We start from the raw sequence: 11,737 nt of genomic DNA, 5'->3' as shown, positions 1-11,737 counted from the left end.
ACCAAGTCAGATGGCCTAAGTCAAGAGTACAAGTGACCTAGGCAAAGTTGTATGGCGCTGAGGACCCTGAAAAATCGGGTTAGTGTAGTTCAGACAGGGGAGGTTTTTGGGTCGGCTGAACCTCCTTATTTTGGGTTTTGACCTCCTCAAGAAGCTACACCTAGGCAAACTGCCTAGGGTGAAAGTGCGAAGACCAATCGAATAGTAAGACAAGTTTTGACCGATCGCCCTAGGCAAGCTTGTATGAAGAAAGGGACCCTATGGGTCATATGGAAATACATGAAAAATCGGCTAAGTCCCAAAATTGGGATGTCTGAACTACACTATAAAGTTACCACATCAAGCAAGGCAAAGTACCTAGGTGAACCCTAGGAAGAAACACGGACCAAGTCAGATGGCCTAAGTCAAGAGTATAAGTGACCTAGGCAAAGTTGTATGGCGCTGAGGACCCTGAAAAATCGGGTTAGTGTAGTTAAGACAGGGGAGGTTTCAGGGTCGGCTGGACCTCCTTATTTTGGGTTTTGACCTCCTCAAGAAGCTACACCTAGGCAAACTGCCTAGGGTGAAAGTGCGAAGACCAATCGAATAGTAAGACAAGTTTTGACCGATCGCCCTAGGCAAGCTTGTATGAAGAAAGGGACCCTATGGGTCATATGGAAAATCCATGAAAAATCGGCTAAGTCCCAAAATTGGGATGTCTGAACTACACTAAAAAGTTACCACATCAAGCAAGGCAAAGTACCTAGGTGAACCCTAAGAAGAAACACGGTCCAAGTCAGATGGCCTAAGTCAAGAGTACATGTGACCTAGGCAAAGTTGTATGGCGCTGAGGACCCTGAAAAATCGGGTTAGTGTAGTTCAGACAGGGGAGGTTTTTGGGTCGGCTGAACCTCCTTATTTTGGGTTTTGACCTCCTCAAGAAGCTACACCTAGGCAAACTGCCTAGGGTGAAAGTGCGAAGACCAATCGAATAGTAAGACAAGTTTTGACCGATCGCCCTAGGCAAGCTTGTATGAAGAAAGGGACCCTTAGGGTCATATGGAAATTCATGAAAAATCGGCTAAGTCCCAAAGTTGGGATGTCAGAACTACACTATAAAGTTACCACATCAAGCAAGGCAAAGTACCTAGGTGAACCCTAGGAAGAAACACGGACCAAGTCAGATGGCCTAAGTCAAGAGTATAAGTGACCTAGGCAAAGTTGTATGGCGCTGAGGACCCTGAAAAATCGGGTTAGTGTAGTTAAGACAGGGGAGGTTTCAGGGTCGGCTGGACCTCCTTATTTCGGGTTTTGGCCTCCTCAAGAAGACAGACCTAGGCGAATTGCCTAGGGTGAAACTGCGAAGACCAATCGAATAGTAAGACAAGTTTTGACCGATCGCCCTAGGCAAGCTTGTATGAAGAAAGGGACCCTTAGGGTCATATGGAAATTCATGAAAAATCGGCTAAGTCCCAAAACTGGGATGTCAGAACTACACTTAAAAGTTACCACATCAAGCAAGGCAAAGTACCTAGGTGAACCCTAGGAAGAAACACGGACCAAGTCAGATGGCCTAAGTCAAGAGTATAAGTGACCTAGGCAAAGTTGTATGGCGCTGAGGACCCTGAAAAATCGGGTTAGTGTAGTTAAGACAGGGGAGGTTTCAGGGTCGGCCAGACCTCCTTATTTCGGGTTTTGGCCTCCTCAAGAAGACAGACCTAGGCGAATTGCCTAGGGTGAAACTGCGAAGACCAATCGAATAGTAAGACAAGTTTTGACCGATCGCCCTAGGCAAGCTTGTATGAAGAAAGGGACCCTATGGGTCATATGGAAATATACGAAAAATCGGCTAAGTCCCAAAATTGGGATGTCAGAACTACACTATAAAGTTACCACATTAGCAAGGCAGACTTGTATGAAGAACGGGACCCTGGTGAAAGTAGCAAATATCCCAAACCGAACATGTATATTATACACACAAGAGTACGAACATAAAGGAACACGGACCAAGCGTGCCGAGAGAATCGGTACTATAGAGCCCTCGTGGTTCTACACAAAGACTTTATGTTAGGGGTTCAAGCCCCATAGTACTCAAACGGTGACAGTAGCAAATATCCAAAAACGAACTGGAATTTACATTCTGTTGGTCATGCGGTCGTCCAAAGGGGTCTAGTATCCTGGGATGACAAGCATCACGGGCACAGTCTCGTATCAAAACAGTCGAAGAGGCCCGCGAAAGCTTGCTTTCCATGGCTATGCGATGCACAAATTGAGTTTCTCCGTAGTTATACACAGCGCACAGGTGAAAGTAGCAAATATCCCAAATCGAACATGAATTTTATACACACAAGAGTACAAACATAAAGGAACACGGACCAAGCGTACCGAGAGAATCGGTACTAGAGCCCTTGTGGTTCTACATTGAGAGCCCTCGTGGTTCTACATAGATACTTTATGTTAGGGGTTCCAACCCCATAGTACTAGAACGGTGGAAGTAGCAAATAAACCGAACGTGGAATTTACTTTCTGATGGTCATGCGGTCGTCCAAAGGGGTCTAGTATCCTGGGATGACAAGCATCACGGGCACAGCTCGTATCAAAACAGTCGAAGAGGCCCGCGAAAGCTTGCTTTCCATGGCTATGCGATGCACAAATTGAGTTTACTCACCGTAGTATAAAACGAACGAACCGAACCTATCCGAGTAGGGATAATGGGCGCAGTAACATACTTCTGTGACCCAGCGAGAGTTGAACGAGGTGACATGAACTGTCAGTGGCTTATATCAGATGGGATACATACATGAGATTGCTTTCAAATCTACACTCGAAAACCTAACCAAGTAAAAGCGAACGTGGGGAGGATTCGAAACTGGTAACGAAATCTTAAGCTGGAAAGAGTCATCACTATGGATACATATTATGCGAAACCAATCAAGTGCTCATTACTGATCCAAAACCGAAGAGCACTAGTGAACACCTTAATCTCACCCTAGTTCACATCCAAGTGATCGACCACGTGTGTGAAGCAAAGACCAATCGAATTCCTCAATGGACCGAACACTATGAACAAATGGCCAAAAACGTTATAACTATCCAAACATACTACTATCTAGCGAAAGTCATCACGATGGAACCATACCATGATCTTTAACCTATAGCGCTCACCATATTCCTACCCAGAGTGCAAGTGAACAGATTGCCCACCCTTACCCAGTTCACAACCACGTGATCGACTAACATACCGAGGTTACCACAAGTCAAAGTTATACGTTTACAAGCGCAAGACCAATCGAAAACCCCGAAAGCAATCTCGACCCAAAATGTATTATCCGTGAGTGTAGTCGAGTCTCGTACTCGTCATCTGTAATCGTCGGATAGAATATCCAGTACACGGTTGTCTTTCCAAATGAAATCTACATACAGAACTCGCTCTTGGCAAATGGGTGGCAATGGCGCAATCAGGAGCGAGTTCCCGTCCGGGTGCCAAGTGATTGGCAAATGTCTGGGGGAAAGCAACCATATATTGATTTGTCTGTTAGTGTACTGGGTGTTTGAGGTATGTAGTATCCACGCTTGGTTGGGTGTGTCAGAGGACCATGGATGCGTTCACAACCCCAATTGGGGTACATCGGGAATGATTTTGTGGAACCGATGTGCCCGGCACACACTAAGTTTTGTTGCAAGTTAATAGTGTGCCATGTCCGGGGGGGTTGTGATTAAACTCTGGTGAATTGCGTACTGTGGTGATTGGGGTATGAAAGCCCCGCAGTTGCAATGATCGGACGCGCCTAGCGTGTCCTTTAGTTGATGGTAGGGAAATGAAGGCCCTTGTCAGCTCACCTAAGTATTCATGGAAGTTTGGCATAAGGTCGCTGTGGTAGGGGTATGAAGGCCCCGTCAGCGCATGCACAATCGGGCGCACGTGCGCTTAGCGGAGTCGAATGCCGCTCAAGTGCCTGTCCGGTGCATCGGGTGTGTGTGATACGAGGGCAATGAGGTTCGCACGGGGGCTCGCCTCCCGTGTGCTACCGGACTTGACAACATATAGAACGTGGTGTTTGCTCCTCCGGGTGCAATGGGACAATGAACATTCGAACGCAAAGTCGGAATTCTGGTTGATCCTACCAGTAATATACGCTCGTCTCAAAGGTTAAGCCATGCATGTCTAAGTACAAACAGATTTAATGTGAAACCGCATAAGGCTCAGTATAACAGCTATAATTTACGAGATCATCAACCTAGTTACTTGGATAACTGTGGAAAATCTAGAGCTAATACATGCAACATGCCAGGACCCTCGCGGGAACTGGTGCACTTATTAGTCAAACCAATCGCGGGTTCTCCGTGTCATTGAGTTGAAGTCTGGATAATGATGCTGATCGTATGGTCTCGCACCGACGACAGATCTCGCAAATATCTGCCCTATCAACTATGGATGGTAGTATAGAGGACTACCATGGTTGCAACGGGTAACGGGGAATCAGGGTTCGATTCCGGAGAGGGAGCCTGAGAAATGGCTACCACATCCAAGGAAGGCAGCAGGCGCGTAAATTACCCAATCCCGGGACGGGGAGGTAGTGACGAGAAATAACAATATGAAACTCTTTAATGATGTTTCATAATTGGAATGAGTAGAGCATAAATCCTTCTACGAGGATCAAGTGGAGGGCAAGTCTGGTGCCAGCAGCCGCGGTAATTCCAGCTCCACTAGCGTATATTAAAATTGTTGCGGTTAAAACGTTCGAAGTTGATACTTGTCCAACACAGTCCGGCTCCGCCGACCCGGTCAACCCGTGGTCGGTGGGCCAAGTCGGAATCTGGTTGCGACTCAATGGTGTGGTAGGGCACCAAGTCTGTGTCATGGTGTGCCCTTCAACGGGTGCAAGTGTAACATAGAGCTCGACCGCTCACGTTTACCTTGAACAAATTAGAGTGCTTAAAGCAGGGTGCCCAAACGCCCTAGAATAATCTTGCATGGAATAATGGAATACGACCTTGGTCTAATCTTTCATTGGTTTGTACTCAGACCGGAGGTAATGATTAACAGAAGTAGTTGGGGACACTAGTATTACGGCGCGAGAGGTGAAATTCGTAGACCGTCGTAAGACTAACTAAAGCGAAGGCATTTGTCAAGGATGCTTTCTTTAATCAAGAACGAAAGTTAGAGGATCGAAGGCGATTAGATACCGCCCTAGTTCTAACCGTAAACGATGCCAACTAGCAATTGGGAGACGCTACAACCAGGTGCTCTCAGTAGCTTCCGGGAAACCAAAGTCAGGTTCCGGGGGAAGTATGGTTGCAAAGTTGAAACTTAAAGGAATTGACGGAAGGGCACCACAATGAAATGAAATGGAGCGGGCTCGCAGTCAATGTGGGGTCATTCCGGTCAAACGGTGTGACGGCGTGAACGCCTGGAATACTGGCCTCCTCGTGGCGCCACTGGACCCCCTGGAAACAGGGGTGACGAACAGAGATCTGGGTGGGAGGGATATCCGCCCTCTCGTGCACTATCAGAGTGAAACTCTCGAAGGTGTATTTCTATGTCTGCTCGGTGGCCCAACACTGTAGCATTCTTGATCATGACTGGACGGGGTATGGTAGTGTGCCGCAGACGGAACGGGCCTTGTAAGGTATCTTTAATCCTGCTTTTTGATATCTAGCCCTCTGGTCTGTTGAGCCTCTCCGAGTGAGGGAGGTTAGGATTGACCCTATGTCAGCGGACTGGACCGCGAAGACGTAGGGAGTGTTTCGGAAGGGACTCACTCTCCTTGAAGATTCACGCCGCAGAAGTCGCCAGAGCCTACGTGTGGGGGCCCCGACTGATGCGTTCGCCATCGAGCGATCCACCGGACACGAAGGAGCTGCCTTGCGCTTTTCCTGGGGTTGCTGGTCTCGGCCAGCAGCAGAACGGTGGATCAATCGTGGCACATACAGGCACGTTCAGTGCAGGCACGAAAGTGCAAGGAGAGCACGCAAGTGCAGAAAGAGGGCGAGAAATCGCAGAACGAGTCAGCACGCCAAGTGCAGTAAAAGGGAAGAGTCCATGCCTCAAGAACAAGTGCAAGTCCCCATTTTCGGGTTTTTAGGAGGTATTGGTGTCAGATAAGCCAGCTGTCGGATCGATCTCCTGAGCCGCTTAAGTTGCACTGCACCGAGTCCGTCGCTTTAGGCTTGGGAAACATGACCCTGGTAGGCAGGGGGTACCTGTTAGTCCTTTAGCGACACGCGCTTTCACCCTTCAGGAGTTAGTTGCGTGCCACAGCGTCCGTAAACTGAGATTTTAACCTAGGGACAGAAGCCCTTCCATCCATGCTTCTACCGTGTAGGTGCATAGCGGGTTGGAATCCAAAGGGCAAGAGGAGGGAGTATGCTTGTTTCGTAGTCCGGGACATCGGGACATCGAGCAAGCTGAACCCTTGTCCAAAAAAATGAAATGGAGCTTGCGGTTCAATTTGACTCAACACGGGAAAACTTACCAGGTCCGAACTTATGGAGGTGAGACAGATTAATAGCTCTTTCTCAAATTTAAGGGTAGTGGTGCATGGCCGTTCTTAGTTCGTGGATTGATTTGTCTGGTTAATTCCGATAACGAACGTGACTCACATATGCTAACTAGAACGCAGTCAGCGTTAATGCGTCGATGCCGATTGGAACGGGTTAGGACCTTTCGGTGGAGTATGACCTGACACCTTCGCTGTTCGTGTGCGCAAGTGCACTTACGGTACGCTGCTTAGCAGGACAATTTGTGTTTAGCAAAATGAGATCGAGCGATAACAGGTCCGTGATGCCCTTAGATGTTCTGGGCTACACGCGTGCTACAATGTGGGTAGCAGCGTGTCTCCTATTCCGAGAGGAACGGGAAATCACTCAAATACTCACTTAGTAGGGATTATGGATTGCAATGGTCCATATGAACTCGGAACTTCTAGTAAGTGCTGGTCATCAGCCAGCGTTGAATACGTCCCTGCCCTTTGTACACACCGCCCGTCGCTACTACCGATGGATTATTTAGTGAGGTCTTTGGAGATGATCGTTCGCTGGATCCTCGTGAACCGCGTCTGCTTTATCGAAGTTGACCGAACTTGATGATTTAGAGGAAGTAAAAGTCGTAACAAGGTTTCCGTAGGTGAACCTGCGGAAGGATCATTAGTGGCCAAGTGATCCTTTCAGAAGTCCGAACCTGCGGGTTGAGACTTCGGCACAAGTTGCCATATGATAGTTGACGAAACACGTTAGAAGTCCGAACCTGCGGGTTGAGACTTCGGCACAAGTTGCCATATGATAATTGACGAAACACTATAGAAGTCCGAACCTGCGGGTTGAGACTTCGGCACAAGTTGCCATATGAGAATTGACGAAACACTATAGAAGTCCGAACCTGCGGGTTGAGACTTAGGCACAAGTTGCCATATGAAAGTTGACGAAACACTAACAAGTCCGAACCTGCGGGTTGAGACTTAGGCACACGTTGCCTTATACATGACTTCGAACAAATACACAAGTCCGAACCTGCGGGTTGAGACTTAGGCACAAGTTGCCTTATACATACATTGGCCAAATAAACAGAAGTCCGAACCTGAGGGTTGAGACTTAGGCACAAGTTGCCATATTATATTCGATCAACCACTAAGTAGTCCGAACCTGCGGGTTGAGACTCAAGACCGTCACAAGATGTCACTATACAAGTCCGAACCTAAGGGTTGAGACTTAATGCGATCTAGATACCAAGTTGACATCCAATACCTGTTGAGCAAAACCAAAGATTTCCTGTTCTCGAATGATTACACTATATAACAGGGAATCATGAAGAAATCAAGCAAGCGTGAAACAAAGTCATCACTTGGGCATGCTCGATAGCCAACCACATGACCTTAACCTAAGAGAGCATGCAAACCACATGATACCTTTAAACGATTAACCCGCCCTAGTTCAATCGTTCACCAAGTGATGACTTCAGTATGGCTAAGAGAAAAACTTTTAAATGGGAAAAACTCAAAGTCCGAACCTCCGGGTTGAGACTTCCGCGTCGGAGGTGGGCGCACCTCCTATCCGAAAGATGGTGAATCAGGGGTGTTCGATCAGCAATGGTCGAATGCCCCGTCGTAGTCCAACTATGACAATCAAAGTCAAGACCTCCGGGTTGAGACTTTCCGCGTCCGGAGGTACGCGTACCGCCTACCCGAAAGATGGTGTGCTTCTGGGGTATTCGATGAGTCGGATACCCCGTCGTAGTCCAACTATGACAATACAAAGTCAAGACCTCCGGGTTGAGACTTTCCGCGTCCGGAGGTACGCGTACCGCCTACCCGAAAGATGGTGAGTCAGGGGTGTTCGGTCAGCAATGGTCGGATGCCCCGTCATAGTCCAACTATGACAGTCAAAGTCAAGACCTCCGGGTTGAGACTTTCTGTGAGTACAAGCATAAAGGAACACGGACCAAGCCGTACCGAGAGAATCGGTACTAGAGCCCTCGTGGTTCTACATTGAGAGAGCCCTCGTGGTTCTCATTAGGGGCTTTATGCAAGACGTACTCAATACTGTGGTGTGAAGTATAAAGTATAGAGTCCTCCACTGGTCCACGCTGCTCCGGCGGTCCTGGGTAAGATAGTTCATTCTAGCTTGCCCTATGTGGAAGAGGACTCAATACCCTACCTGTTGAGCTTGAAACAAAGTCATCACTTGGGCATGCTCATATTGCCATACACAATTATATCATATTCGAATGAGCATGCAAGCGACCCTATATAGACCGAACCAAAACGATTGATACCGCCGTAGTTCACCCCCACCAAGTGATGACTTAAGTATGGCTAGTGTGTGAAGTATAAAGTATAGTCCTCCCCTGGTCCACACTGCTTCGGCGGTCCTGGGTAAGATAGTTAGTTCTAGCTTGCCCTATGTGGAAGAGGACATAATACTCTACCTGTTGAGCTTGAAACAAAGTCATCACTTGGGCATGCTCATATTGCCATACAATATTCCATTATCTACTAATGAGCATGCAGCTATATGATTATAACCTGTAAACGATTACTCCGCCGTAGTTCAGCGCTTCAACCAAGTGATGACTTCAGTATGGCTAGTGTGTGAAGTATAAAGTATAGTCCTCCCCTGGTCCACACTGCTTCGGCGGTCCTGGGTAAGATAGTTAGTTCTAGCTTGCCCTATGTGGAAGAGGACACCATACTTAATACTGTGGTGTTATGAACAAAGTATAGTCCTCCACTGGTCCACGCTGCTCCGGCGGTCCTGGGTAAGATAGTTCATTCTAGCTTGCCCTATGTGGAAGAGGGCATACAAGACAAAGTATAGTTCTCCCCTGGTCCACGCTGCTCCGGCGGTCCTGGGTAAGATAGTTCATTCTAGCTTGCCCTATGTGGAAGAGAACATACATGAACCAAGAACGAAGGTTATGACCGAGGAATGATTCGACAACTAACCGATGGTATGAAATGTGAAGAATTCAAGCAAGCACACAATCAAGTCATCACTTGGGCATGCTCGATAGCCAACCCAATGACATTAACCTAGTAGAGCATGCGAAAACCAATATATATACAAGTAATGTAAACGATGCCCCGCCCTAGTTCAGCGCTTCAACCAAGTGATGACTTCAGAATGGCTAAATCAAATCGGTTCAAAACATACCATCGGTACCCTATTGAAACACACAAGTCGATATCAAACCTCATGATTGTGTAGTCCTCCACTGGTCCACGCCGCTCCGGCGGTCCTGGGTAAGATAGTTCATTCTAGCTTGCCCTATGTGGAAGAGGGCACATTACTCAATACTGTGGTGTTATGAACAAAGTATAGTCCTCCACTGGTCCACGCTGCTTCGGCGGTCCTGGGTAAGATAGTTCATTCTAGCTTGCCCTATGTGGAAGAGGGCATACAAGACAAAGTATAGTTCTCCCCTGGTCCACGCTGCTTCGGCGGTCCTGGGTAAGATAGTTAATTCTAGCTTGCCCTATGTGGAAGAGAGCATACATGAACAAAGAACGAAGGTTATGATCGAGGAATGATTCGACAACTAACCGATGGTATGAAATGTGAAGAATTCAAGCAAGCACACAATCAAGTCATCACTTGGGCATGCTCGATAGCCAACCCAATGACATTAACCTAGTAGAGCATGCAACGTATAATATCCCAATGCAAAGTAAACGATAGACTCGCCCTAGTTCAGCGCTTCAACCAAGTGATGACTTCAGAATGGCTAAATCAAATCGGTTCAAAACATACCATCGGTACCCTATTGAAACACACAAGTCGATATCAAACCTCATGATTGTGTAGTCCTCCACTGGTCCACGCCGCTTCGGCCGTCCTGGGTAAAATGGAACATTCCAGCTTGCCCTATGTGGAAGAGGGCACATTACTCAATACTGTGGTGTGAAGTATAAAGTTCAGTTCTCCCCTGGTCCACGCTGCTTCGGCGGTCCTGGGTAAGATAGTTAATTCTAGCTTGCCCTATGTGGAAGAGGACACTTGATACTTCGTCTCTAAGCGGCGGCTTGACTCCTCCCTACGGGGAACGGGTTTACGCGCACAGCGGCGGCTTACGCACTATGGCAGTCATGGATGCCTTACGTTTCTATGAAAAGTGTGTTCCTCCCCTGGTCCACGCTGCTTCGGCAGTCCTGGGTAAGATAGTTAGTTCTAGCTTGCCCTATGTGGAAGAGGACACGTAGACTTACTGTGGTGTGAAGTATAAGGTTCAGTTCTCCCCTGGTCCACGCCGCTTCGGCCGTCCTGGGTAAAATGGATTCATCCAGCTTGCCCTATGTGGAATGAGGACACTTTATGCTTCGTCTCTAAGCGGCGGCTTGCTCCTCCCTACGGGGAACGGGTATACGCGCACAGCGGCGGCTTACGTTATGGCAGTCATGGATGCCTTACGTTTCCATGAAAAGTGTGTTCCTCCCCTGGTCCACGCTGCTTCGGCAGTCCTGGGTAAGATAGTTAGTTCTAGCTTGCCCTATGTGGAAGAGGACACGTAGACTTACTGTGGTGTGAAGTATAAGGTTCAGTTCTCCCCTGGTCCACGCCGCTTCGGCCGTCCTGGGTAAAATGGATTAATCCAGCTTGCCCTATGTGGAATGAGGACACTTTATGCTTCGTCTCTAAGCGGCGGCTTGCTCCTCCCTACGGGGAACGGGTATACGCGCACAGCGGCGGCTTACGCAAGTTAGTCACCCTCGGCAGTGGATCACTCGGCTCATGGATCGATGAAGACCGCAGCTAACTGCGCGTCATAATGTGAACTGCAGGACACATGAACATTGATAAGTTGAACGCATATTGCACGTCGTGGGAACCTACCATGATGTACAGATGACTGAGCGCTTATATTTGAGAAATGTATCGCATACATTTAACTACGCCGTGACACCCGTCACGAGACGTGCACCATGATGTTAACTAGGGTTGCGACGACCCGCTAGCATTAAAGAACCCGTGGTTTACAATATACTGGCATTGGAATTCGAAGTATTTAGAGCGTCCGTGTTCCCGCGTGAGGCGGAAGTACGAGGAGAAGGCGTGCTTGTGGTGTCTGTGGTGGTGTTTACTGATGTCTAGCTTCAGCTTATTTATTTATTTAAATAGAAGCGAAGATGTCAAAGTAGCGTCGAAGCAGCAGCGGTAGCACAAATGATTCAAGTATGGAAGTTGACCAAAGGAACACAAACAAACTAGCGTATGGGCAATGGAAGGTATCAGTGAGTTAAACCACATGCGGGCTAACAGCCCGTTA

The 11,737-nt window shown here is 47.9% G+C and overlaps 1 non-coding gene across 1 annotated transcript; it reads left to right on the top strand.

Annotated features, from left to right (window-relative positions):
- The first annotated feature begins 11,175 nt into the window (after positions 1-11,175).
- Positions 11,176-11,330, top strand: LOC131270689 (5.8S ribosomal RNA). Its single transcript, XR_009179727.1, has one exon. It is a non-coding gene; the product is annotated as a 5.8S ribosomal RNA (ribosomal RNA).
- The last annotated feature ends 407 nt before the right edge of the window (positions 11,331-11,737 follow it).

This window comes from Anopheles coustani (genome assembly GCF_943734705.1).
Source record: "Anopheles coustani chromosome X unlocalized genomic scaffold, idAnoCousDA_361_x.2 X_unloc_48, whole genome shotgun sequence".
NCBI lineage: Eukaryota > Metazoa > Arthropoda > Insecta > Diptera > Culicidae > Anopheles > Anopheles coustani.
Note: the sequence above shows the minus strand (reverse complement) of the source record. Positions and strands in the feature narration are given on the sequence as shown.